We start from the raw sequence: 27,391 nt of genomic DNA on the forward strand, positions 1-27,391 counted from the left end.
TACCAAGAGAATAGACTGCAGAAACAAGTGGATTAGGAGTTTCTAATAAGGACAGGCAATACCTCTTGATGGATGACAGCCTTCATACTGTACTGCCGCGCTTCTAGGTTGCATGTGCTGAAGGGGTTTACTGTATGTGCACATGTTAGTGTGTGTGTGTGATTAAGTCTGTGTATGTGTGTGTGCTGTGTGTTCTGGTTTGAATGTGGATGTCTGCATGTCATTACCTTCTGTATCAGTGTTTGTGTAGCCCTCCCTTTCAGAAGAAAACAGCTAAAATTATATCACAAACTTCACATCCCCATAATACGTTTTCTCCTTTTTTTTCTTTCTTTTTTTTGGTGTCGTTTTCCCCCAAGTATCATAGAAGACCATCTCACGGATATCAATATAAATATGCACCGTGCACTAATGCTACAAACCTATTGAAGAAAAAACCCACAAGATATTGTTAAACAGTGCGCTGTGTTCAGCCAGTATCATTGACACATTCAGTTGGAAGTACAATAGAGGCCAGAACGAAGAGGCATGGAAGTGTTGGCTGCTTGTGTAGTCAATGGGACCCTTTTGCAAGCTATTTAAGGGGATATAAAGCATGTCCTTTTCAGCATGACACTGGTGTCAGTGTGTTTCAAAGGTGCTCCAGGGCCAGTGACAGCGCCACCTGCTTTGATTAAAGCGCCACAGTGCAGAAAAGAGAGAGGCAACACTCTGTTAAGTGAATATGTAAATGACCTTCGCCATCCTCTTTTGCTCCCACGCCAACCTTTCTTAATGCACAGAGCAGTGTGATACAAATGAGTATGTCCTGTTTCTCTGTAAGCGACAAGGCATTAAAAGAGGCCCCCTGTACATTTCTAGTTAGGTTATAGCACTCGAGAAGTGTGTGTGATTTTGTGGAGGAAAGAAAAGAATCAGGAAAGAAAGAGAAAGAACATGGGGACATTTGGTTGATATCTGAAAACAGACTCCCCATGGTTTTAACAAAAAGGCTAGCTTTATTTGAATGAGAGAATAAGAAGTTCAGTAACTTGTGGAATCACCTTGATCAGCAGTAACTTGAAGTATAAAATGATCACATCATGGAGTTTTGACCCACTCTTCTCTACAATTACGTTCATTGAGGTTTGTGGCCATTTGTTGATGCACAGCTCTCTTTAGTTCATGCATCGAAGGAGAAACACCTTGATGCTTTTTTAGCCATTCGGTCGTAGATTTGTTGTTGTGTTTGGAGTATTCATAGTGTTCACAGCTCATAGTGGAGTGACTGCAAAGTGCCCAAGTCCCAGGCAAAGCTGGCCCAAATCAGGAGCCCTCTACTACCATGAGGCATTGTGCTGATGTGATAAATTATTCTTCTCCTGATGTGGTTCTGTTCATTATGATCTAACATCTTCAGTTTGTCCTTTAGACAGATCCGTACCGACATGTTTTTGTTTTTTGTTTTTTAGAGAGAAGAGGTTTTCTAGTGGTAACCCTTCCAACCAAGCCATACTTGTGCAGTGCACTTTTTCTAATTGTACTGGCATCATCTTTAACATGTAACATGCCAACACGATTTCAAACCCTGTGTTTTGTTTATTGTTATCAAAGTAGACTGTTTTAATTCGATTCATTTGCACAGGCACAGGTGGGACTCTGCATAGCTTTAAAGCAGCTTTATTTCAAATAGATACTATTAGAGGTTTTTTTCTTCAACTTCCCAACTGTTTGGTTTCGTTGGTAATAAAACATAAGAAAATAGTAAGCAAAAACTTGTAATTATTTTAGTTCTGCTAACAAAACATGCTATTATTGTGTTGAAAATGCAAAGTTAAAGTAACAGTCATAAGTAGCCGACCACAGAGCTGTTACATGTTAAAGGGGATAATTAGGGCGATCGTGGCTCAAGAGTTGGGACTTCGCCTTGCAATCGGAAGGTTGCCGGTTCCAGCCCCGGCTTGGACAGTCTCGGTCGTTGTGTCCTTGGGCAAGACACTTCACCCATTGCCTACTGGTGGTGGTCAGAGGGCCCGGTGGCGCCAGTGTCCGGCAGCCTCGCCTCTGTCAGTGCGCCCCAGGGTGGCTGTGGCTACACAGCAAATCCAGCATGTCCAAATTAACACTGTCGGATTTGATTTCAACACTATTAAAGTGTCTATATGGGTCCACACCAGAGAGTGTTAATTTAACTCTTTTTGGAGAGTTGGTACGTTAACTCTGATTTAGTGTTAAACTAAAATACTCTTTGAGAGTTAATATATAAACTCTTAACACCAAGTGTTAAATTATCAACTCCAGACAGATTTGGTGTTTACGTAACTACGTAAGAGTTATCTTCTAATTCATTCTAAAAAGCGGGAATTTTACTGTTCTGAACTTCTAGAAATTTCTTTTGGAAATAAACATTTACTAAAAAGATGCAATGGTTTTTGAAAAACATTTATTCTGAACTGTGCACCACAATTTCAAAACATTTTCTGAAAGATGTAACAGTGTACATGTTCTCACTTTTTATTAGAATTTTGTTTATCAAAAGGTCTGACATGGTAAATGCAAATAACAGCATTCTCATCACTTATTTCTTCAATACAATATGCATGTCCTTCATTCATCCCTTTGTGGAACTTCAACGCACTTCTGCTCTCCCCCATATTCCATCTTAACAAGCATATCCTGTGTGGAGATTGAATAAAAATTAGTTGACACTAATTAATGGCACAAATAATCCAGTAATCAATTGCAGCACAGTAAAAAAAAAAAAAGGAATCCTCTTTGAGCCATTACTTGTGTAAAGTATTTTCCCAAAAGACAAGGACGCAGGCAACAGGTAATACTGAACTAAATGTAAAACCTCAACCTTTTTCATTTTTACCTAAACCGTGTGCACAAAACTCTGGAGGGATCTAAATGCTAACGTAGAATCCAGTCAGGACGTCAGCTACTGCTGTTTGCTCGTTGTTGTTTTTTTATGGGCGATCGTTTTCAGGCTTCAAGTAGCACCATTACACCAACATTTCACATTCTACACATTGTTTTAGGTGTATTTGACCAAAAGTTTGACTGAAAATTCACATGCAAGCTTTTTTTCAAGGCTGTGGTATTTGCCCGCAAACAATACCTTTCAGCTAGCTAAAACAGAATATTATGCTATCAGCGAGCAACATGGCTAATGCCTTTCACACAGCTTTGTCTCAACTTCAAAGAGCCACAGAAGTAAAAGCTAATAATAATAATTGAAACAATCTTTGAAAAAATGACTTACCAAGCATGGCAAACAACTCAAATATGTAGAGCAAAATGTTCTGAAACGGCTTCACTTCAGCTTCGATTGGAGCCTATGGTGCTGAGGGCGGAGTCTGTGAATTTACTCTATTGGTGTCATAGCCCCTCTAGGAGTTCAGAGTTAAGAGGTCAAGAGTTAATGTTTCCATTTTAACACCTCCAGATTTGACAGAGAAACACTCATTTTTAACACTCGATTTTAACTACTATCATTTTACACCTCAGAGTTACATTAAAAGAATGTGACTTTGCTTAGAGTAAAATTAACTCTACTTTTGCAAGGAGACTATTAACACCAAAAAATTTAACACTTTTGAATTTGCTGTGTACAATGTAGCTTGCCATCACCAGTGTGTGAATGACTGGATGTGTAAAGCGCTTTTGGGTCCTTAGGGACTAGTAAAGCGCTATACAAATACAGGCCATTTACCATTTAAAGATTTTTTTTGTTTTGTTTTACACCTCTTAATAATATTAATAATAACTTAATAGTAATTGATGGGCCTCCTCTCATGTCTTTCTAATCAAACTAACAGCACGCCAAAGATTCATAACTTTTATATATATAATGTACACACACACACATATATAGTCTCTGTGCCTCTCTTTTCCTCTCTATAAATATTTAGTTCGGGGTAATCTATTCACATTTAGACAGGTTGGGCGAGATATACAAATTCCACCCAAGCCTAAACAGCTATGAAATACTGATAAATTACAATGAAACAAATAATTCCTTCATCTATCTCTGGAAAGATGCAAAAGAAAATGCATATACAGCTCAATACGGATCCTTATTCATAACAGATCACATGGTCGGGCATAGCTGTGTCCTGTAGGTGAGCTCATTTGCATGTGCACTCTGTTACATGCCATTGGCCCTCAAATGGATGTGTCTCACCATGGAAGATTCAAGTAATTAACCCAGCGCAACATAGTTGTCATCCCGTAATTGACCTAATTGTTTGGCTTGTCAGCTCCCGTTCTACGTATTAGGCATTAAATATGTTGGGCGTCATTAATCAAAGGATTATCATGTATTCAGGGGAAGGGAATGCACTGCATCTTGCTCTTATTTAGCAGTGTGAGGTGTTTTGGTATCAACAAGGTGTTGTATAACTCTGTGCTTCTTTATGTATTTTAATCACCATAACATATTTACAGGCTCTGAGCCTTTAATAGCTATTGAAAGTACTTATTTTACAACCCAACAACACTCCATCAAATTATGCACAGGGTTTACTGTGTGTCGTCTCTTCCAGCCAAAGTGGGGGGCTCTTTGAAAAGTGGGTAAAATTGAATTTTGTTTAGCCTGGGTAAATCGCAAATCAAAATCTGTTTTTCCAAACACCATCATCCCATTACTGTAAAGCTCCTCCACTCTAGCCTTAATGTACTGACTGTGAGTGCCGACATCAGCTTACCAGCCCTGATACTTTTCTGTAGGCCCTCATGGAGGTACTTGTGTGCATGTTTGTGTATCTGACTGCGTGCACACCTGTGTGTGCATATATGTGTGAGCAGGAAGATGGCTCAGGTCCAATTCACAGCTGATTCACGGCTGAGGCTTATGTATTTAGAAGCAGATTGCCTCCAGGTTGCAATAAAAGGTGTTGAGCTGCCACTTTTATTGGATTTTTAAAGTGAGGCGATTACATTCCGAATATGTCTAATAGTTCCCTACATACTGCTTATTCAGTTTCAGCTCTCTCCTCTGGTCAGGTTTTTGTACTGGCTACACCAAACGAGGACGCGTAGCCAGTACAAAAACCCAATGCACACACCCAGTGCATTAATAACAATAACAATGAAAAAGTAATCAAATCTGTAAAAACAATATGTACTTAATGTTGGCCCAGGATCCGCTGCTAAAAGCCCACCTCATCAAACTGCAAATTAGTCTCGGCCGTAACTTTATTACAGCCTGGCCCGGAGACGGGCAGCCATAAATAATTCAGCTGCACTATCTCTGGAAGTGGTGAGATTTAATTCTGCAGACTGGAAAGTGTGTGCACTTGCTTAGATGCATGCATGCCTGCGAGGTTTTGTTTGAGCTAGTATGTGAATGTGGTTCTGAAATTAGACAATACCTCCCTCCACACATGAATAGTCATATAAACGCACACACCGCTAACACCGCCCTCCTCTTTCTCTCCGAGTTGTCATTGGCAGACTGCTAGCCTCCTGTTGCAGGAACATTCCCCGCCAGGTAGCACCATGGCAACACGCTCCGCCGCATCCGTCAGTCAGCTACTACCTCAGCCCTCCCAGCTTTAACCACCTAGTGAGAGACACACATAGGGAGAGTGGAAAGAATAAGGGCTGGGGTGCATCAGTGGAGAGGGTAGAGGATGAAACTCCTCAAAGAAAGACAATAACGATTTCCATAACAAACACATTTTGTCGCAGTTGGCTTCCCATTCATGTTGTAATAATATAACCCGTTCCCATTCCCAGGGCATTAACCACTGTTGTTTTGTTAAAGCCGCTGGCGTCTCACAGATGCAAGCTTTCCTTTGGCGTCTGTGGCATGGTGCAGCGGGTCATGGCAATAGTGAGATGGGTCTCTCGCTATTGGTCTGTCACATTCGGATGCTTCAAAAGGACCTCTCTGCATTTAAAAGCACTGAGTATGCATAGTTTTTCAATGTGAAGGGTTAATATGGTTCAATGGCATTCTTTGACACAAACAAACATTAGTATTTTCCTAAACTTCATCTGGTACTTTTTGGCGCTTAAACCCAACTACAGAATTAAAATATAAAGGGAGTGCAAATTAAACTAATCATAAAGGGAACACAAGCCAAACAAAATCCAAGCAGATCACAGATCACGGTCTTCTGGTTGGCAAATACTCAGAAAATCAAGTCTTGTATACTTTATCTGAAAAACATTATATTTACCGGCCTTTGTTGACAGTCATCTAATGGCTAATGGGTTTTATCAAAATAGTAAGTTTACGTAACAGTCTTGGTACTTGTATACACCTGGGAATGGTTTCCCTCTATCATTAATTTTTACTCTTAACCATCCCATAATATATAACTATATATAACTTTTCATTTATGCAAAAAAGCTAGAAAAGTCTTGCCTAAGTTTTACTAAAGCTGTCCATTTTAGCTATCATACAGATGTGCTCAGCAGCTACATTTCCTGCAGCATTATTAATATATTTTTTTCAAAGGTGATTTGACTTTGTATTAAAGTGACTTAAAAAACCCCTTAACTTCAGTGTATCGATGTAGTGTTTCTAGTTCTAAGCGATTATTGTGGTGAAGACTGTGCTTACGAAAACAAGCTAACGTATTTTCATCCCATGGTGTCAGATACGCAGATACTGCTGTTCCTTTTCTATTGAGAATGGTGTTATTGCACACTGAGGTAAAAGGCATCTTTTAAGGACTAACGACACAAATTTAGAGGTTGGCATTGAAGAAAGTCTTCATACCTCAAAACATTAATACAGAAAAATGATGTTTAAAGGTGGTGCAAAGGGGTTTTCTGTGGATAAACTTTAGCCAACTTTTGCATAACAACCGATCTGTAATTTTTCAATGTCAATGAAAACAATAACTTAAATCAGCATGGCAGAATCTGGATTGAGTTTTCTATCTGACAGGACAGAGAGCTCATTTTCCTAAACTCTTCACTGTATTTTTTTTTTCCTCATTGTGTGTGAAACGATGGACTTTCCAAATCACGGAGCAGACAGCCATCGTATGAAATGATGCCTCGGGACAGATGGAGGATGTCTGCTGCCTATGAAATTGTCATCACTGTACCTGTGCCATATATCTTCATTAACACAGCACAGATAGGCATCATGGGAATATGTCCCCAGTTTGCCTGGGAATGCTTAAGTGCAGCACGTTAAGCTTGGTGTGGTGTACAGCAGGCAATTTGAATTCATTGTGTGTGTAGAATCAGCCTATTAGTGGCATTTAGTGTTCAGCACTGCAAAGTTTCCCCAGTATGTTTGTGTTAACCTGTCTGCATGTGTAAGGGTGACAGCAAGAGTGTGATGTATGGCGTGGTGTAGCATCGGAGCATATTACCAGTCTACTGTAAACTCTGACAGGTGTCACTTAGAGAGAGGCACCTTTTATCCACAGGGTGACGGTGGGTGGGTTAGGAGAGGGGGGCGGCACGAGTGGAGCTCCAAGTCTTATAATTTAGCAGTGGAATGAGAAAATATGTAAAAGTGAAAATGGTCAAAGAGGGACAGCTGTGGGCGAAATGTGAAATGGTTTTTTGCCTTGTGGCTAGAGCAGAGGTTGTGGCTTCCTTGAGATTACTGGATGGTGTGTGATAGCAGTGGGGAATGCAATGTGTGCGTGCGTGGGTGTGTCTTGAATGATGTAACACCGAGGCAATATCAGCGGGAATATTGGTGGTCTACGAAGGGCTCGAGTGAGCAGGACCTGGGGGAGTTTGTTTCTCTCTTACTCTCTCTTTGTGTGTGCAGCCATATTTCTGGAGTTTTGAGGACATAAATCAGTTTGTGGTTAGAACAGATTTCGGGTAAGGAAAGACTAGACGGGAGTTCATTACATTGCATTTAGTTATTTAGATGAGTCTCCAGGAAATAAATATATGTACTGTGAGTCACTGCCGTCCACTGCAGTCATGGAAGCAAGGCTGTTTGTGTGTATTTTTGAGTGTGTGCGTTTATACCTAATAGAGCAACAGCTCTGTGACTGCAAAGCACAATCAGTTCCACCAAGCTGACATTCCACCAGAACCTGCCTCGCCTCTCCTCTCCTCACCCCCACACCATCCGCACCCCCATGGCTCGCCGAGTCTCGGCATAGATGCAGTGGCGCGAGCGATAAGGCCAATATTACTTGGGGATAAAAGCAGAATTAGCTACCTGCTGTGAAAAACGGGCACTGTGAGCCGTGATGGGAAGCCAGGGGGTTTCAGGAGGGAGGGTTCCACAGCTTTACACTGTGTGTGTGTGTGTGTGTGTGTGTGTGTGTGTGTGTGTGTATTGATGTGGTGGTTGTTCTGATAATATTGGATTCCTGTGAGAAAAATGGCCTTAAAACACCCCTTAGGTTGTGCTTCAGTAGGCTCGCAGATACTGACCCTCACTGCTGCACACTGATTCAATTTCATATCCCCTTATTTTTATGTTTTGACTTCTTTATCTGTTGCTGTAGATGCCTAAGCTCCTCTTATTATATTTTAGTTCCATTTCAATAAATGGCCCAAAACGAGCAAGTCAAGTGGTGTCTTCACAAAGAGTAGCAGCACACGATGTAACTGTTAGCTAAATAGTTTTCCAGAAAATACTCCGTGTCAGCTTCTTTCAATCACGAATGTTCCCCCCCTAAAATCTTTACTGTTAAAAATGATAGTGAAGTTCCCAAAACCTTTTCAGTAATCATTTTAAGCCTAACCATAATGCTTTCTGAGACTTCTTTTGGCCATTTTAGCACTTCTCCTGAATTTCATCATTTCAATCTTAGGTCCTGAAACCTAAAACCTTCATGAAAGCATATTTCTGCCTCCACTGATTTTGGAGGGCGCAGACTGACAGTGTCTTCCTGCACGCTGGAACAACATAAAAAACACTTCAGTGTGCAGGAATAAAGGGGAATTCCATTTTTTGGATAATCTGCTACTTGTTGTAGCAGATCATCTCACCCATCATCTCTGGCATCCTCATCTGTCAACAGCGCTGAAGGCAGTCATTGTTAACCAAGTCCGCAAGTGATCCGGTAAGGAAATTTCATTCTTTGTGATCTGAGTGTTTGATTTAGGCAAAAGTTTTATGTCAGACGCAATTCCTTTACATGGAAGTGACCTGAACTCAACCCAAAGTTGTCATGCAATTGAATTCTGTGACTTGGAAGAAGAACAATAAGAGGAGACGAGAAAAAGACTAATAAGAAGAAAAAGCAGATTTGTAAAACAAGCCAAGCTGATAAAAATCCAAAAACAACAGCCTGTGGGGGTCTTTTTGTGTCTTACCAGCAAAATCCCCAGAGATAGACGCTTACTGGAAATACTGAAACCTGCCACTGAATTCATACTCTGTATGAAACACCTACCTCTGCCAAAACAAATAAGACACATACTTCAATGAAACCTCATTTGTGTCCATTTGCTCTTGTTTTAATTCAGGCTTAAATGCTCATTTCCCAACACAACCCTGCCTGAGGGTAGGAAAAGTTGAGGTGTGATGTGGGCTATCGTCGTCCAGATAAAGGGAAATACAGTATAAAGAAAGAGTCCTGAAATATTGATGAGGGCCCGACATGGAGCTTACAGCTCTGTAGCTCAGCTACCACCAAGTGCTTTATCATTCTCAGCTGTAATTGAGCACTAGGTGAGAAGCCCTCAGGGCAGCTTGCAAGACCCAACAGCTATTGGGCTGCTCCAGCCAAGGACCTCCCATGATGCCTCCCAGACTGAAACAGAGAATTGTGGGGAAAAGACTTTTGTATCTCATATTAATTGGACATCATTTATCTTCCAAATGCTGCTAAGTCCATCTCTGCAGGGACTGACTGGAGCCTGTGCCTGGGCTCTACATAAAGACTTTCTTTATATACATAAATAGATCCTTTCCTGGCAAAACCTCGCTAGTCAGTGGGGTAGAGAAAAAACTCTGCTTCATGTTGTCTAAATACTTGGCAACCAAAATAAATTCATTCAGAACAATGAAGAAATTGCCTGCTTTAAAACTGCTGGAAGCGGGACTATCTCTGAAACAAAAATGGTTGCTCAGATTTAGTCACATTTCATTTTATGGAAATGAGATTTCATTTCTGCTGTTACGCATTATCCTGTGGCTCTTGGCTCAGTTTGATACTGAGATGCACCACAGTCTCTTCAAATTGTAATTTTTGCACTCTGAAAAAACTTAGAGACACCGCCAGCAGCTCTTTTTGTGAGTCTCCCTGTTCATCCTTGGTGTATGGCACTTTCAACATTGCTCTCATTTACATATTTTGAGGAACTCCTCCCCGCGGAGCTGCCCATGATAATGACCATGTTTTGCCCTTTCCAGCAAGCCATGTGGGCACAGGGGCACAGTGACTTGCCAGTTGGCAGGATGAAAAGGCTGCCTGGGGTTGATAACTGTAATCAAACAAGTGAGCGGGTCTGTTGGAGGACAGACAAGAAAAAAGCAAAGAGGGATGGAGCGAGGAAAGAGTAGAGGAAAAAAGAGATGGTGACAAAAATACGCCCCAATAAGGGAGCTGGTGGAGGGTTTTCATGAAAGGCAGGCAGTTGAGGGACTAGAACCTCCACCCTGTGTCACTTCGATACTCCCATTTAAATCAGTTAATTAGTGTGAGGCTACATAGAGGGAGATTGACGAGTGTGTTGCCATGAGACGACTTGCTTGCTAATTAAGACGAGCTCTGGGAGGGCATGGGATGACTGCGTGCGAGGGAGCGAGCACACTCGCATGAATAACCTTTTGCATAAATCTGCGTGCGTGGTTTTTTTTGTTTTTTTTGTGCTTGTGTATCTGCGTGTATACTCGCATGTTGTGCAAGCATATGTGTGAGTGTGTGTGTTTATGGAGTGCGGGTGGGGTGGGGTGGCACAGGAAGGGAGGGGATGATAGGGGCTGTTGTAATCTGTGGGGGTACCCGTGTGAAACAAGCGTGGAAGGTAGAGAGGGAGAATCTGTTATTTTCTGTAATTACCTCATAATTGTGTCTCTTACTATCAGTGATTGCTTTGTTTATTAGAGGGAGAAGGGTAAATGAACTCCGGGTGGTTTCACTCATACAGTCTCCGCTATTTCTACTGTCTATATTTGTCATTAAGAAAGTGTGCCATGGGGTCTTGTTTGTTAAGGTACAGTAGGCAATTGGTGTATTAATAAAGTGGTTAAAAAATGTAACCCCAACCAGCATGATAGTGGCGGAAGAGGTAGACGTGTCATTGTGCCGTATCACGTCCGTACAGCTGTGTTGAACTGAGAAGATTCATAAGACTATAGTGGCTCAAATAACATCCAGCAGGTCTTCAGTCGGACTTAAAATTTAGAAATCTTGCTGGTTCACTACAAATTATTTAAGCAGCACATACTTTATTCAGATCTCATGGAAAAACATAAAGTAATCACAAAATTACCTATTTGTTAGCATGCATGGATGCATTTTATGTTTATTTTTAGTTCAGCCTGAAGTCTAATTAGTTCATTCACTTAAATTCTACTCTTTTGTATTTATAAAGCACCAAATCACAACAATATTTGTCTTAAGGACAATTTATATTAAAAAGTAAAGACCCGCCAATAGTACAGATAAAACCTCCACAATCAAATGATCCCTTATGAGCAAGCGCTTGGCGACAGCGGGAAGGAAAAACTCCCTATTAAGAGGATAAACCCTCAGGCACAACAAAGCGCACAGTGATGGGCGAAGAGTGCCTGAGATTCAGAATACTGCAAAGTAGAAGGTGAAAAATAGTGAGTGATGGTGAAAAACTCAGTGCATCATGGGAAGTGCTCAGTAGCCTCTGCCTGTTACTGCACAATTAAGGGAGGATTCAGCCCTAACTATATGTTTTATCAAAACGGAAAGTTTTAAGTCTAATTCTAAGTAGAGACGGTGGCTGTTTCCCTCATCCAACTTGGAGCTGGTTCCACAGAAGAGGGGCCTGAGAGCTGAATGCTTACTTTTAAATATCCTAGTGACCACAAGTAAGGCCGCAGTCTGAAAGTGAAGTGCTCTATTGGGGTGATGCGGTGCTCTGGGGTCTTTAAGATAAGATGAGATCAATAAAAAAGGCCTTGCATGTAAGGAGAAAGAGCTTAATTTCATTCAATTGTGATTTCACAGAGAGCCAGTGAAGAAAAGACAGTATGGGAGAAATATTTAGTGCCATCATCAAATATGTATATCAGCTGGGGAATCAAAAAAGTTGAAAAACCTTGAATCAGTTAGTAAATTTGAACCCAAATCATGATCCAAACCGAGCATGTTTGATCCCTAATGTAACCAACTACCAACTGAAAATCAGATTGTACAGTAAAAATGATTGAAGGCCAATGAAAACAGAATCTGAAACACTGATTCTGTATGTAAATCCAAAGAGTTCTGGGAGGCTAAGCCAAGGTGAATATTTCCATGTAACTGATTCTTGGCTGAGGACATTCGCAAGAGTTTCTTAATTTCTAGAGTTTCACCATCTGGTAATTCCTCTGACATTTTCTGGGCTGTGAAAACAGAGAGTAGAAGTTTCTGGCACAAATGCACCACGAAGAGCATGAAGTCTCCAGAAACACGTGAAGCATATAGATAAACGTTATTGTTTGACGAATGCGTTTTGGCTCGTGGGCTTCTGGACTATCCTGACGGAGGCTATGAGCTGAAATTCTTGAGAAACTCGTAGGGCCAACGGATTCTTTCGGCCAGAATTCAGTTAGATGGAAGTACTTAGCTTGCCCGCAGTCTGCATGGCGAGCTTTTTTCTTGTGCTGTTGCACACAGAAAAGAGGGGAAACTTTGTGCCAGTGAAAACGAAAGAATAGATTCGGTTTTTGTGAAGGTAATCCCGTTAATTTGCACATGTGGCTGTTGTCTACATCAAAACAATGTACTGTTCTCCTTCCTACCATGGCTAAAGGGGGGAAAACACATTGCAGCACTTGCTGTGATATATGGTGCAGCATTTGCATATGCTTTTATCGTCCCACATATTTAGATTTGTAATTTTCTCTGCCCACAGTTTGTTATAGGTTTGGGGAATTTCGAGGGATTATTCATTCTATCCCTACGGCAATGAGTTGTGAGAGATTACGAGGTTGCATAGAAAGAAATCTTTATATATGGTGCAGCTCTGTTGTCTATTGCTACAACAATGGCGTTATAATGTGCTGCTCGGGCAATTTAACAAAGTATATCACAAGAAGATGTGCGTTTTTAGTATGAATGGCAAATGACGGCGGGACTTAGGCTATAGTATGCATACAGAGCTCTTAAAGGGCTTGGCTCATTAGAGAGATGAGTTTATGATTGCACACAGTGGGCTGGAACTTCAGCATGTGCATCTACTTTTGAGGTGTACAAAAACAGTTAGTTTCAAAAGGGAAAGGAAAATCACAGGCTTTTCATGTAGTTCCTCTAAAAGAAATGGTCTAAAAGAACAGCATAAGCAGAGTTTTGCCTTAAATTATCCAATCCACGCGGAAGATGTTTGCTTCATTCGTCATCCTCCTTTTTTATTTTTCTGCCTTTTCCTTTCCTCACATTCAGATACAGAGGCTCAAAATGAAAGTACCAAATGACCTTCAGCTGTCTCTCTTCTTCATTGTGCTTCTCCACTTTCTGTTGTCTTCTAAAAATAGAGCTCCCCAATCATCAGCGGAGTTCTGCAACCGGCCCTGTGGGCACAGGCTTCAGCAAGAGGGTGCCAGAGATGAGCCTAATTAACTCATTGAGAGGGAGAGAGCGAGAGATGTTGTGGGGGGTGAGGAAAAGAAAGAGAGAGCGTAACAGAGGTAGGGGGTGGGTGAATAATGACAGAGATGGAGAGGGTAAAGGATGGAGTGGTGCAAAGAGGAAACGATGAGGAAGAAGGGAGAGAGGAGTAGATAATGAGAATGAAGGGTCAGAGACAGAGAAAGAAGAGGCGAGGCAAGGTCTCTGGGGCAAGGATGTAGTCGTGAACAAGGCAGAAGAAGAGTGATGGAGAGGAGCACTAATTAGACATAGGACCAAAGCCCCTTCTCACTTTACATGGGGGGAGAGAAGGAATGGAAGAGAGAAGGAATGGAGATAGATGGGTCGGGCGGCTGCAGCACCAAGATATGAAAAAAGGAAATATGTAATCTCCAATATGGAGAGAGCAAACCGAGCGACGGCAATCTAGCCAACTCAATTAGCCCACGTCTATAAAACAAACTGCTCTTAATCGCCTCTGTCAGGCACTCATAGGCAAATGAACTGGCTGCTTCCTGCAGGAGCGGGAAAGAGCCAGAGATAACGGCAAAGATGACGACACCCCGGCACCGCTCCACCCCTCCTAGCGCTTATCTGACGTCCACTCAGTGTGCTTTAAAATTGTGTGGTTTTTTTTAACTTTTCATTTACCTTCTCCTGCACCCTGCTCATTTTTTACCACACAAATTATCTCTATCTTTTTCCCCTTTGTCACCTCATTTATTGCCCTTTCTGTCTGCTTCACAATAAAAAAAAGCTGTTTGTTTTCGTTATGGCTCTATGTATAATGATTTTTTTCTATTTTAGTTTGCTAAATATTTCCCAGAGTGGTTATTGTAAGTGTAGAGACACAGTTACATCCAGAGTTTTGAAGAACTTTTTAAAGTATGTTAAAGTCAGAGTTAAATTTAAGGTAATTTCTGATAAACTTTCTGACTTTTAACAGCAATGACTCAAATATGAGCCTAATGATGGTTTCTAAGTATATGCCACGAATTTGCTTTAAATAACTACACTCATGCGTAACAGATGTGTATAATCACAGGTGTTCGCCAACGAGACTTAATTAGCAACTGCTCTCCTTCTCTGCCATTCTGCTGACTGAGGTCTAACAAGCATCGGAGCCGGGAGGTTTGATCTGCAAACAGGTGATGTACATCCATTTGTGGCTTTCTCCTGGATAACTTTGTAAATCTGACAAAAGAACACTTTTGCATATTTCATTTTTTTTTTTTTTTGCATATATCGAGTTGTGGCTATGAATCTATGCAAAGTTTCATGAATTTGACCTCAGATGTCCTGGTTTCCATTCATTTCCATAAGAAATATAAAAACCATCACGTTGGCAATCAAATCTGCATACATTATTGTCATAGTTGTTCTTGTGGTGTAATGCAGACATGCAGACGTTTAAAATGAGTCTATGCTAAAACTGCATTACCACTCCGTGATATTGTATCGCTTACGTGAATTTATGCAGACTTTATGGAGGCCAATATGTTTTGTTTTTCTCAATTTGTAGGGAATATACAGATAAGTACCCTAACTTATATGACTTCTACAGGTGGTTCTACAGATTTGGAGCCTTTCTAAAAAAAGATGGCACTACTTTCAGTGAAGTCTCTCTTAAATAAGAGGAAATAAAGGAACAAGAACTGATTATTTGCATCTGATATCAACCAACATTTAAAAATGTCCCTGTGATCCTTTATGTTAGACTAACAAACTATTTTTGTAAGATCTATATTTTATGATCTTTAGTGTTGGCCATTTGTAACACTCTTCACTCTTTGGTGAATCAATGCAGCAGATACCATCTCAGTCATATGTCTCCTTACTCGGCCTTGTCTGCCCGACTGTCTTGCATTCAGTGGCCCCTGATGAGTGGCCTGGCCCAGACTGACTGTAATTACCTAACAGGAGGAGCAAGTAGTCTAATTAACACATTAACAAGCAGCAGCCAGCCGACAAGGGTCTACAGCACCACCGAGCAAGGGTCTGACAACTTCATCCCCCATCTGTCACCATGCGTGTGCAAAGACATGCACAGTGTGCGCATTTGGTGCATTTGTGTGTATGCTGCTTGGCATAAGAGAGGGTCCACCCCCTTTTGCACAGAGGAGGTTAACAGAGATGGAGAGGCACGATGTTAAGCGCCTGTTCTTCATGAGACCCTCCTGATGCTCTTGTGTCACTGTGCAGGGGGTCCCTGCCAAGGTAGAACTATACATCACAGTTGGCATCAGCCAGGTGGTCTGGCTCTCTGTGCCAGGCCCAGCCACACTGTGCCATGCTGTGCCATGCCACATTGAGGAAAGGCGGAGCAGAAGTCTTCAAGCTGTTTGTATGTAGTTGTGATTTCACCATGTTTTATAAAATTATAATTTAGAATGAATATCATTCAGATCAAAATAAGCTACAGAGTCTAGATAATCCAACCTTTAAAGGTAACAGCTTAAAAAAAAATTAGCTTTATGAAGCTATTGTTGTACTGTACCATTTGTAGATGACCTAACTTATTTGTGAATATTACACTGGTTTGTTATAATAAGGATTCATATTATTTTTACTGCTCCATTGGCCAGCTATCTTATTTTGAAAAGGAGGCATACCATGAAGTCTATTAGTGAAAATTAGATATTTAAACTCTAAAAGTGAAGTTGTCTTTGAATGGATCGTTCGCTTGGTTGCTCATGTCTGATTGCGTTATCAGATGCTCAGTCACCACTTTGCAAATGAATAATTAGTTAGGAGATTAGTAGCAAGGCGCTACTTTGCTCTTTTTTGGGGACTCTTTTTGGAAATCCCTCCCGATAGCCTGGATACAACTGTACACAACTGTGGTACCATACAACAAACCCTGCTCTGAGACCCTCCTGGGTGATCGAGTTTGTCATCCTATCTCTCAGACTGAGCCCAGACACAATTTGAGAAAACTCATTTCCAAAGCTTGTATGTGGGATTTTATTCTTTTGGTTACTGTCATCACCTTGTGATCATAGATAGGAACACAAATCGACCAGTAAATCGACAGTTTTGCTTTGCTTTAATGCTCAGCTCACGCTTCACCACCGGTGTACTGGACACCATCTGCATCACTAAAAACACTCCATCGATCAATCTCACGCTCGCTTCTTCCCTAACTCGTGAACAAGACCCTGAGATACTTGAGCCCCTCCACTCGAGAAGATACAGACAGCTTAAGTGTTATTTCTGGTGTAGTATTATGCAGAGATGAATGCATCTAGACATGTTCAATAGCACACACGTACATCGGTGTGCTGCACAGTAACACTCAGAGCAGAAACATAATAGTTACTCATTTTGAAGCTCACGTTTGGATTTCTTATTTTGGACTGCAGCTCAGACTAATGTCAGGGTTCATGTTGGGTAGGATGATGATCAGGATGTTACAGCAATCAAGGATAATGGGCAACTTTTCAGTGCATTGCTGGTAGCTCATTAAGCATTCTTAGAATGGCAGTTGGGGTGAAATCAGTGGAGATAACATAATGGGCTGAATGAACAGTTTTTGATTAAAATAGCCAGTCTCCATTATTTCATATTGTCAGTGGATCCTGACAGAGGCATCTATTCTGCAAAGGTTGGATGCTGTAGCACAGACTTTTTTTCTTTTTTTTAATGGTTCATGTGTGTTAACGGGGGTTTAGGAATGCTTTTTCTGTCCATCCCTCCTCATGTCTCGATCTCCATCCACTCTCAGGGTGCTGCTCTTCTTCTGTTGTCAAGACAACCGCACACAGCGGCTCTGCCTGTGTGTCCATTTGTCTGTCTGCCCGCGCCCGCCTGTCTATTTTTATTTGTGTGGTACTTTTCAGACATCCAAGTACTTTGCAAACTGAGAGCAGTGTTTGGTTGCAGTTTCCAGCAGCAGCGTGACCGATCACAGAAAGGCTGCGTCTGACCGATAAACTACGAAACTAGGAGTTTTCTGCTGAAGCTTATATCAGTAAGATAAAGGAGCTTCTCTTTTTTTGTAAGTTGCAAATCTAAACTAAAAAGAGCATTTTTCCATGACCCTGTTGTTGTTGTCTAATCAGCTTCTTATTGTGTTTGCGCCTGAGGTCTTCGGTATCACACTGTCTCAGCAAACAACACGCTTTCCCCAGCGGCACGGCGATGCTTCATATCCAATTGGTTTGATTTCCTCTCTGAAAGAATATAAGGCGCATCACCCCCCTCCCCCCTCCAGCCTTGTGAAGTGTAGCGGATAGTCTTTTCATGCAGTGTAGACCCAGCACTATTCTCATTCATCAGCTTGTGTATTTGCATTTTCAATTAATTGCCAGCGTCACGCGCGGCGACTCCGAAAGCAGCCCCAGCATTGTGTGTGACCCTTAATTGCAATCATTACGCAACGCAAGGAACCCGCCTTTGAGTGTTCAATTGTACACTGGGTTTAATTATGGGAACGGAGTTAAAAGCATTACTCAACAGTCTAATAGACCAGATAGCTGGTTTTTTTTTAACTGAATGAACTGATGGTGGAATGCTGAACTGGTAATTGTTACAGATTTGCATAGCTGCATGGTTTCAAAGAGGATGTAAGCATATTTGAAAACACAGACGGCACTAATGCAGCTTAAAGGAAAAGTGTCACATTCAAGCAAAGCAGCTTATTATGTCTCACTGAGAGTTAGTTGAGATTAATATCCATTTCAACACTGTGTGCAACGTAAAGATGGAGGTAACTCTGTGAGATAGGTAAGCTGGTTCCCATCCACTTACTGTCTTTCTGCTAAGCCATTCAAAATGTTTTGCATATTTACACAAAAGATCAAATTAATATTTATCTCCACATCTAATTCTGGCTGAGACAGCAAATAAAGACTGAAAAGTATGAATATTTTTTAAACACTAACACAGGCTGAGTCTCATATTCATTCAGATGCACATACTCGCAGGCAGCCAGACTCACTCTTATTTATTCATCTGCATGCTGGCACGTTCTCACTCACAAATAGATTTCGCTTCTTGCGTGTGAGCGGTTAGGAACAAAGAGACGGCATGATGCAGAGGGATGAAAAAAAGCAATTATTCTGTGCAGGGCTCTGTACCTGGGGTTAGAGCCTCGCCTCTGGAGTAAATAAGTCACTGTGAGTGTGTGTGCTCACGTTGCAGATCTAAGGAAGCCACATACACACACACACGTATATATGCATGCTTCCTAGCGCAGGCACACAAATTCAATCCTGCATCTCGCTACAAATGTAGATCGCACACATATACGCTCCTTCACAGACACGTACGCTCCCCATCCTTCTTTCTGTTGCACAGATAGTCGTCACGCTCCAGTAATGAAGCCCGGTGTGTTGCATTCACACTTGGCCACTGAGCCAATAACAGAAAGACTGCAGCAGAGAGCTCCCCTCTGCTCTCCAACTCCATTTTTTTCCCTCTCTCCCCTTTACCCTTTCCATTTTTGCTTCACGTTTTTTGCTCCCCACTCACTCCTACACTTTCTAGAGCCCTGATGACAAATCATCCTCTCAGTGCCATGAAAGAAGCAAGGACAATTTGACTTGAGCGAGAGAGCAGGAGAGAGCAAGAGAAGAAGATGGAATCAGTGTGCTCGTGAAAAAGAGAGACAGGTAGAAGAAGGAGCAATTGTGTACTTGTCAGTGTACTACTGGAGTCTGATATAAATCTTAATACCCTATTTAAGGCTTTTCTTCATCATGAGCCCTGATTTATTAGTGGGTCTTCCCCTTCAATTTATCAAAATAAACTATGAGCTCACAGACACGGCCAGCAGGGCAAATTAAAGCAAACAGCCAAGTGAGAGGGGGAAGGGGTGAGGAGACTTACACACACATATACTTAGATATGTCTTTTTGTCTTCCTTTCTTTACCTCCTTCCATCTCCATCAGTGGCTCAATGAGGTCAACTAGTGTAAATGGTTGAGCTTCCCAAGAGCCAGACAGACAGAGAGAGAGAGAGAGAGAGAGAGAGAGAGGGAGGGAGAGCGATGGGGGAAGAAGAGCGGGAGAGCCGGGTGGGGCACGGATCTAAGACACCGGGGAGAGATTTGTGTAAAAGCTGGATAAATTTGTTTAGGGATCTCCAGTGTATCAGTTGTGAGGAAGTGAAATCTGAAATCCACTCAATTAGTTCTGTGTGCATTGCTTTGGAGTGTGTGTGTGTGTGTGTGTGTGTGTGTGTGTGTGTGTGTGTGTGTGTGTGTGTGTGTGTGTGTGTGTGTGTGTGTGTGTGAGAAGGAGAGGCATATTCTTGTGTGTGTAGATAAAGGGTTTATTGTATTTGGTTACTATGTATGAATGCAGATCTATGCACAGCAGATTTTGCAAGAAATTCTTGTCATTATTTGTTTGACAATACAAGATGGAGATGTTCAAAACTGGGTTTTTTCTTGCAAATACACAAAATATTTGCACTAGTAGGTAATATGGAGAAGATGATATGATATTGTACTGATTCATTACAAAGAGAGAGCGTTACATTTACTACATATGTTGAATTTTACATGTGAACAGTACTACAGCGCTTTAATTGGAGCCCAACAAAACTATATCCAGTTTGGTCTTAAAACAGGAACGGTGGTCACAATGGTGTCAGATGGTGCAACAATGATGGAGATGGTGGCATTGACAAGAAGACAGAAGACCGACCTGCAGGATTAGAAACCACAGGTGCAGCTTTGGAGACAAAGTTAGAGAAGCAATGCTGAGATGGGTTGGACATGTACAGAGGAATGATGGTGGGTATACAGGACAAAGGAGGCTGAATATGGAGCTGGAGGAGATTCATGGATGTAGTGAGGACATGAAGGGCGACAGTGTTACAGAGGAACATGGGGCTCTAGAGAGAAAGATGTTCAAGCAAAACCTTCATTTGACCTTTAACAACTGCTACCTGACTCTAACGTAGCTATAAAAATGTTTAATAATGCTATAGTTACCCTAAAATCCCCATATTACAATGTTGAATATAGTGGCCCTCGACCAGTAAACTGATTTTAAACATTTCCCCATTATAGAGAATATAAACCGGTTGGCCTTTCTTATTTAACTTATATTTTATTTTTGTTTTCTGTATATACTCTAGAAGTGCCTTAACTTGCACTCATTTTAATGGCCTCCAGGGGGCAGCCCAAGTGGGAGAAAAAAGACTTTTAGTTGTATGGAAAGTTGTATCCCCACAGCTTTGTGACATCAGTAAACACTTTACTGTTGAATTTATGGGCTCAGTTACCATTTTTGGGGTCATATTGAAAAGAACATTAAGTCCATTTTGTAAATTATGGTCCAAGAGTCAGAAAGGAGCATCATCCAGGATGTCATCACCGGAAAGCTTGTGGGTTTGCTGTCAGATGTACCTCTTACTCGTCAGGCTTTAAAACTCTAAGCCAAGGATGGCAGGCTTCGTAATGGGATATCTCAACCCACTGGGTGGTATGATGGGAGGCTACATCAATCTTTGATATTGTACCATTAGACTAAATGTGAAATGAACAACAATTTGAAAGCACTCTAGACACCGATGGCATCGCACCAACTAAGTAAACACCATTCTTGGAACACTCATCTTTGATTGTATTATATGTTTAATTAGGGCTGGGCAATTAATTGAAAATGAATAAAAAATTGACATTCAGAACCTGAATGCTGGGAGCCTATCCCAGCTGTCATTGGGCAAGAGGCGGGGTACACCCTGAATACGAGGAGAACATGCAGAAAGACCGTATCTGAAAATTAAAAATTATAAAATCATAAAATTATATTGTTAATGCTAAAATAATTATTGTTGTTATCCATAAATTTTCACATTTACTTTGTTCAAAAAAGCAGAAATGTTTTTAAAGCACATCATCATTTTTTGATTAAAAAGCCAAATTATGGTTATTTACTTGCATTACTGAACAGAAGAGTTTGTTTTTGTGGTTGAATGTTATGCTTTATTAATTTCTGACTTCTCGGAGAAGTTCATGTGTTTCACCTCAAATTTGGGTGTAAATGTTTTTCTAAATGTGAATTCAGTTGATTTGCCTAATAAATCATTTTAAAGGATTTAAAAAGCTTTGAAATATTTGGGTTTTCTAGTTTTTATGACAGATGGTCTAATAAAATTGTTAATGCTCTTTCTCTATCTATCTGTCTGTCTGTCTGTCTGTGAGTGGCTGTATTTAATTGTTACTTGTTCATTATTCAGAACTGAGATAAAAAATTTATTTGAGGTCATATCACAACCTGTGTCAGATTGGCGACCTGCCCAGGGTGTTCCCCCGACTCCTGCCCTATTGTAGCTGGGCCAATCCCCCCCTAACTCTGAGTTAGAAGTGAAACAGAATGGATGGATGGATTTTTAAATTTAGAGCATTCTTGCAGCTCTATATTACACTTGTTTTGTGCAAGAACTCCTTATATTTCTTCTTCTTGTATTGCTTTATTTTACAATGCAGCAGATTTTATTGTTAAATTATTGAAAAGTCACTTTTGTGGGGAGAAGAGCTCCAAGAAACTCTACGTCGCTCACATCTATGAAAACCCAAACAACCTACCATTCAAAGCCAGTCGATACACTGTACAGCCAGGGAGGCTCTCTGGGGATCCCAGCCTGTGTGTGTGTGTGTGTGTGTGTGTGTGTGTGTGTGGTTTGTGTGTGTGTGTGTGTGTGTGTGTGTGCGTGCGTGTGTGTGTGTGTGCGTGCATAGCAGCCATAATGCACATACAAGACACAGAGCGGATTGGTATGGGTGCAGACATGAGCACACTGTTGGATGAGGGAGGGCTGCAGGGAATTTACACAGGAAAGGAGGACAGAGATTTAAATGATGCACACTGATAAGGGAGAGATGGAAGCAAGAGATTCAGAAATGGATCAAGTTTTGAAGTGAACAAAGAAAGCTAGCAAGAGATCATGCTCTTATTTAAAAAAAAAACATTTTTTCTATAAATACATGCTTTCCATTTATTATTTCAAATACTATTTAGGAAGTATTTTTGCCCTGATGCTAATGCTGTTCTTGTAGGATTTTCTTCCTGTGGGGCAGCTGTGATTTCATCAGACATGATTTCCCCGCAGGCAAGACGTAGCAATGATTTAACCCACCGGTCAATCAGCTGTGGGGTGACTGATCGCCAGCCATGAGTGAAAAGGCTAGATGAGGTCGCCAACCTTGTCACCTTGCGACCTTGCTCTCGTGACCTCTGGCTCTGTTGTGGTGGGAGTCTGGCGTAGGGATGCTGGGTTAATCAATAGCAGGGGCAGCATGTAATAAAACAAGGGCTCCCCAGAGAGGATCCCAAACAAGCTATCAGTGTCCTGAGTGACCAGACTGTCTGTCAGACAACTGCTTTATCTCATTTACAGCATCATGCTTTTTTGTAGGCTTGTTTGTGTTAACAGTAGCAGCAGGAGGGGTGTATATATACACAGAGGGGAACACTCCTCTGTCAAGAACAATCTTCGGAAACTCTTTTGCTTTGTTTTATTGCCATTAAGGCTGCAGCAGGCACTATAGGCACAAACAAAAATGTAAAATATATGGCTCTCCTGCTGTGGCTTTTCTCTCCCTCTGCTTCAATCCTTCCCACCAGGAAGGATTCACAGTCAAGGTCACATCTTACGTCCTCTATGAACTGTTTCTTTTTCTGCTGTTTCATAGGGCTCACCTGATCTGGTCTGAGAAGGCACGGCCAAAGCTTCTTGACATTTTTCTAAATCTTGAAAATATGCTCAATTTTTACATCTTCAAATAGCTGATGACACAGTTCCAGATGATTTATATATGGTCAGATTATTCTGTCTGAGGTATAATTTTATGCTAACTGAGGTTTGTTAAACAAAACAAAAAAAGATTCCTGAATTTCTTATTTATTGGTAAATCTAATACATCAATTTGTCTATGATGTTACTGTAAACCCCCCTGAACCCTACACCGTAATCTACAACATAAGGTACCTGCACCTCACGAGAAATGTAACTGGACATCAGGTTGAAGGAGCCTGTATCCTGCACATTTCTGAGACTTTTTCACTGTAGTTTTTTAGTTTATCAGTGAGAGAATAACAATCATCACCTCAGTATAAGGAATCATCATCATAGCATCAATATAGGGGTTCACAAATCTCAGCAAATTCCTGGAGGGAGATTGCTGAAAATATCACAACAGTTGTGATAATATTTTGTACAAAGAACTGGAAAAACTGGAGGGGGAAAGAAATGACCACGGCAAAGAGTGGAGGCCCTGGAGGGAAAAAAGTCCTGGCATTTAAAAAAAAAAAAAAAAAATATTGAATATGAAACACCGGGACACGACCGGATGGTAATTTAAATGTAACGCAGCAGGACAAACATAAATGTCGGCAGCAACTTTGGCCACTTACGTTGTAGACCGTTCAAAGATTTCCTGCTCAAGTCTAAATCAGCCTGTATCTAAACTGCTGAGAGTGAAAGCCAGAGAGGGAGTCTGAGAAAACAAAAATGTCTCTTAAAGAATGTGTTAGATGAAGAAAAGAGGGGAAGAAATGCCTTTTTGCACATTTGGTAAATGGAGTGATTTTGTATGGTGCTTTTCTACTGTACTTGAGCACTCAAAGCACTTTATGCAACTCATTCATGTCTCATTCCAACAAACTTTTCTCTACGCTTTTACAGATGTGGGCATGATTCTGGGTTTATATCGGATTGTCTGTTTAGTGATGCACTAACTGAACTCACTGGGTTTGTATGCTCGGCTTACGGTGACAAATCACACAAGACTTTTATTTATTTATTTTTTCTCTGTGCACTCTAGTCCTACCAAAATACTGTTTCTAGGCAGATTTATTTTCACACACCCTCCTGCTCCTCCCTGTTTCCCCATTGTGTTTCCATCAGAGAAAACAGTCTAGCTGTTTGGCTTGGCTTCTTCAAAACCTGGGGTCCCACCTTCCATCTCATCCTGCTCTTTCTGTCCGACCATCTCTCCGTTCATCTTTCTTTTATCTTTGTCTCATCAAGGTCTCCGGTGGGAGTGGAGAGGTGACAGGCTTGGCCCTGCTGTCTGCTTTTCTAATGAGCCTGAAACACAGGGGGTCAGCCTATTATGGAGATGAGGAGATGCGGGCAGGCCAAAAGGTGACGGACCTTGCTAATAAGGGCCCTCTCCATTGCTCCACCCTCCTACCCCTCCTCTTCTTTCCTCTTTTCTTCTTCAAGTTCCTCATTTCCTCCATCTATTTATAAGTCTTTCAGTCAGCCCTGCAAGGTCTAATGAAGACACTGGTATGCTAAACAGGAGCTACTGCCTCCTGCTTGCACTCCTCTTCCTCCCCATCCTTCTTTCCTTATCCCTTTATCTTTTCCTCCTGGAGGTTGTTTGAAATTTCTTTCCCTCATCAGTTCAATCATTTCTCTCGGCCCAAGGCCACCTCTGTTTGTCTGCTCGGCCTCAGTGGGGTCTCTTTGTAGCCTCGTGCTGGAGCCTACCACTGCTTCCTTCAGTAGAGAAGTGCGTGCTTTGGTGTATGCATGTGTGTGCGAGCTCACCATATTTCTTCAGACTTTCTTCAGTCATACGCAGCCCTCCCTTTGCCTTCTGGCCAGGCCGCCATCCGTCAGGTTGGCTTTGAAATGAAGCCAAGACTTAGCTATGCAGGGATGACAAAAGACGGGGAAGCTGTTTTATCATCTTTTACATTTTCTTTTTGTTTGTCTGAAGGAGGAGGTGGCAAACACATATACACAGAGACTGGCACATGCAGAGATGAGCGATCTGTTTTTTATCAGATGTGAAATACCTGATACACACTCACCCTCCCCCCGCTTTTTTTAAATTTTATTTTTATTATGCAATTTAGTTTATTTCTCATGGGGGCCAGACAGTGAATTTACCCTGGGTAAATATATACCTGTGACTGTTTAATATTGAATTGTAGCCTTGATGAATCCATGGAGGTGCATTCAATAACCTTGGTGCAGTGTGAAGCAGCAGGGTCACCCACATTGAGTAGTGGCTCATTAAAAAATGAAAAAAGGCTCAGAAATCTGCCTCATTAGCTCTTTCTTCAATATTTGATCTTCGGCGGTCCCAGGGATGTATTCTATTTTACTCATCGGCAGTCAAAAGCTCACCAGGTGCTTTTGGTTGCCAGGTCAAATGGAATGATTAAACAGGAAGCGATTCATTGGTCAGATCAGGTGATATGCAGATTAGAGCTACCGTGCTGTTCCATTGCTTGGCAAAGAGGAAAAAAAAACACATACTCTGAAATGGTTGTTGCTAGGGGAACTTTTGGGGGTTGGGGGAGCTGTGACTTGTAATGAATTCACCTGCATCATTTTTAGCAGGCTTTGTGCATCATTTGATATTTTCCCGTTTTTGAAAGCTGTGATATTTATGAAGGCGTCCTTCCTTTTTTAGTTTAAAAAGAGCACATTAAAAAGACCGAGTTAGAAAGGTTAATATAAGACTTGAAAATTAACAGCGACAAAAGGGGTGTTAGCACTTCTGAGGCCATTCGCGTGTCATATCAAATCACACACACACACACACCGCGGCTAGTTCAAATATTTGAGACGATTTATTGAAATTTTATTAATATAATGCTCCAGGCTCTCGTAATTATCTGATTGCCTGCGCCTGAGGTTCCTGCCTCTGAGGGATATTTAGTGTCATAGCTGAACTCACAGTGAGAGGTTGTCTCGATGATTAGCTCCTGTTAGCGTCAGGTCTCATCCACTTTTCTGTGTTATCCCTTAGCATTAGTCTAATGGCCCAGGAAACGCAGATAATGGCTTTCCGTACAGATTAGCATCTGTCGCCACCTCTGCTGCTGCTGCTAGACGCACACACTCACATGTTATACAGTGAAATTTGTTCTGGGAAGGTCAAATATTTCCAAGATGCAACATTAAAGGAAACACAAAAACACAGACCTGAAAGTCTGAACTGAAACTGACTATCGCACCAGTCAGTCGGCATTGAAACAGGTGAAGTGATTAACACTGATTCTCTTTTTTACAGGTAAATGTTCAGCTGGAAAAACCACTTTCTTGTCTGTCTAAAGCATCTAGTAATTGCTTCTAGCCTGTCCAGAAACGCTGCTGTGAGGCTTTTGATCCACTCAAATAAATCTTCTCATATCGCTCCATTTTTAAAGCTTTTGCACTGGCTACCTGCCAGGCTTCCATATCAGTTTAATTCTTGGTTCTTACTTTAATGGTCTTATGGAGGGATGTGGTCCTCTTGCGATTCCGCACGCTAACGTCTGAAAGCTAACACATTGTGCATTTGAAACCTTAGCTGGAAAACTTTGGAAGAACACCCTTAACTAGGTGGCTTCCTTTACAAAGTAGCTGTTCAGACAGGCGTTTCATGTTTGAGGTGACATGTGCTGGTTTTTATTTACCTTTGGAAAGCACTTTGTGACTGTTTCCTTGCCTTGAAAAGTGTTATATGAATAAATTTTATTTATATACTTGCTTGGTTCCTAGAATTCATGTGGATATTATTTTGAGGTGTACAGTATACCTGCATGCAACCGAGTTGCATGCAGGTATGATGATATGCCTCACCACACTGCAAAAAAGCCCAGGAACAGCTTGAAGAACACAACAAAGAGCCTGAGGCATTGACCTGTCCTCTAAGCTGCCCAGATCCCAATCAGATTAAGCTTCTGCAGAGACAAACCCGGTCCACGGAGACTCCTACTTTGCAACCCACGGGATCCAGACGTTCGGCTGCCTTTAA

At 41.4% G+C, this 27,391-nt stretch overlaps 1 long non-coding RNA gene across 2 annotated transcripts in view; it reads left to right on the forward strand.

Annotated features, from left to right (window-relative positions):
* Positions 1-21,606, forward strand: part of LOC309708176 — a 46,516-nt gene extending 24,910 nt beyond the window's left edge. Inside the window, exons 3-4 of one of the 2 annotated variants that reach the window (XR_014277199.1) lie at positions 14,722-14,824; positions 20,251-21,606. This is a non-coding gene — a long non-coding RNA (uncharacterized lncRNA). The remainder of the gene's footprint in view (positions 1-14,721; positions 14,825-20,250) is intronic. The other variant, XR_014277200.1, reaches the window with a different exon arrangement.
* The last annotated feature ends 5,785 nt before the right edge of the window (positions 21,607-27,391 follow it).

This window comes from Aulonocara stuartgranti, assembly GCF_965226115.1.
Source record: "Aulonocara stuartgranti genome assembly, chromosome: 6".
Classification (NCBI taxonomy): domain Eukaryota; kingdom Metazoa; phylum Chordata; class Actinopteri; order Cichliformes; family Cichlidae; genus Aulonocara; species Aulonocara stuartgranti.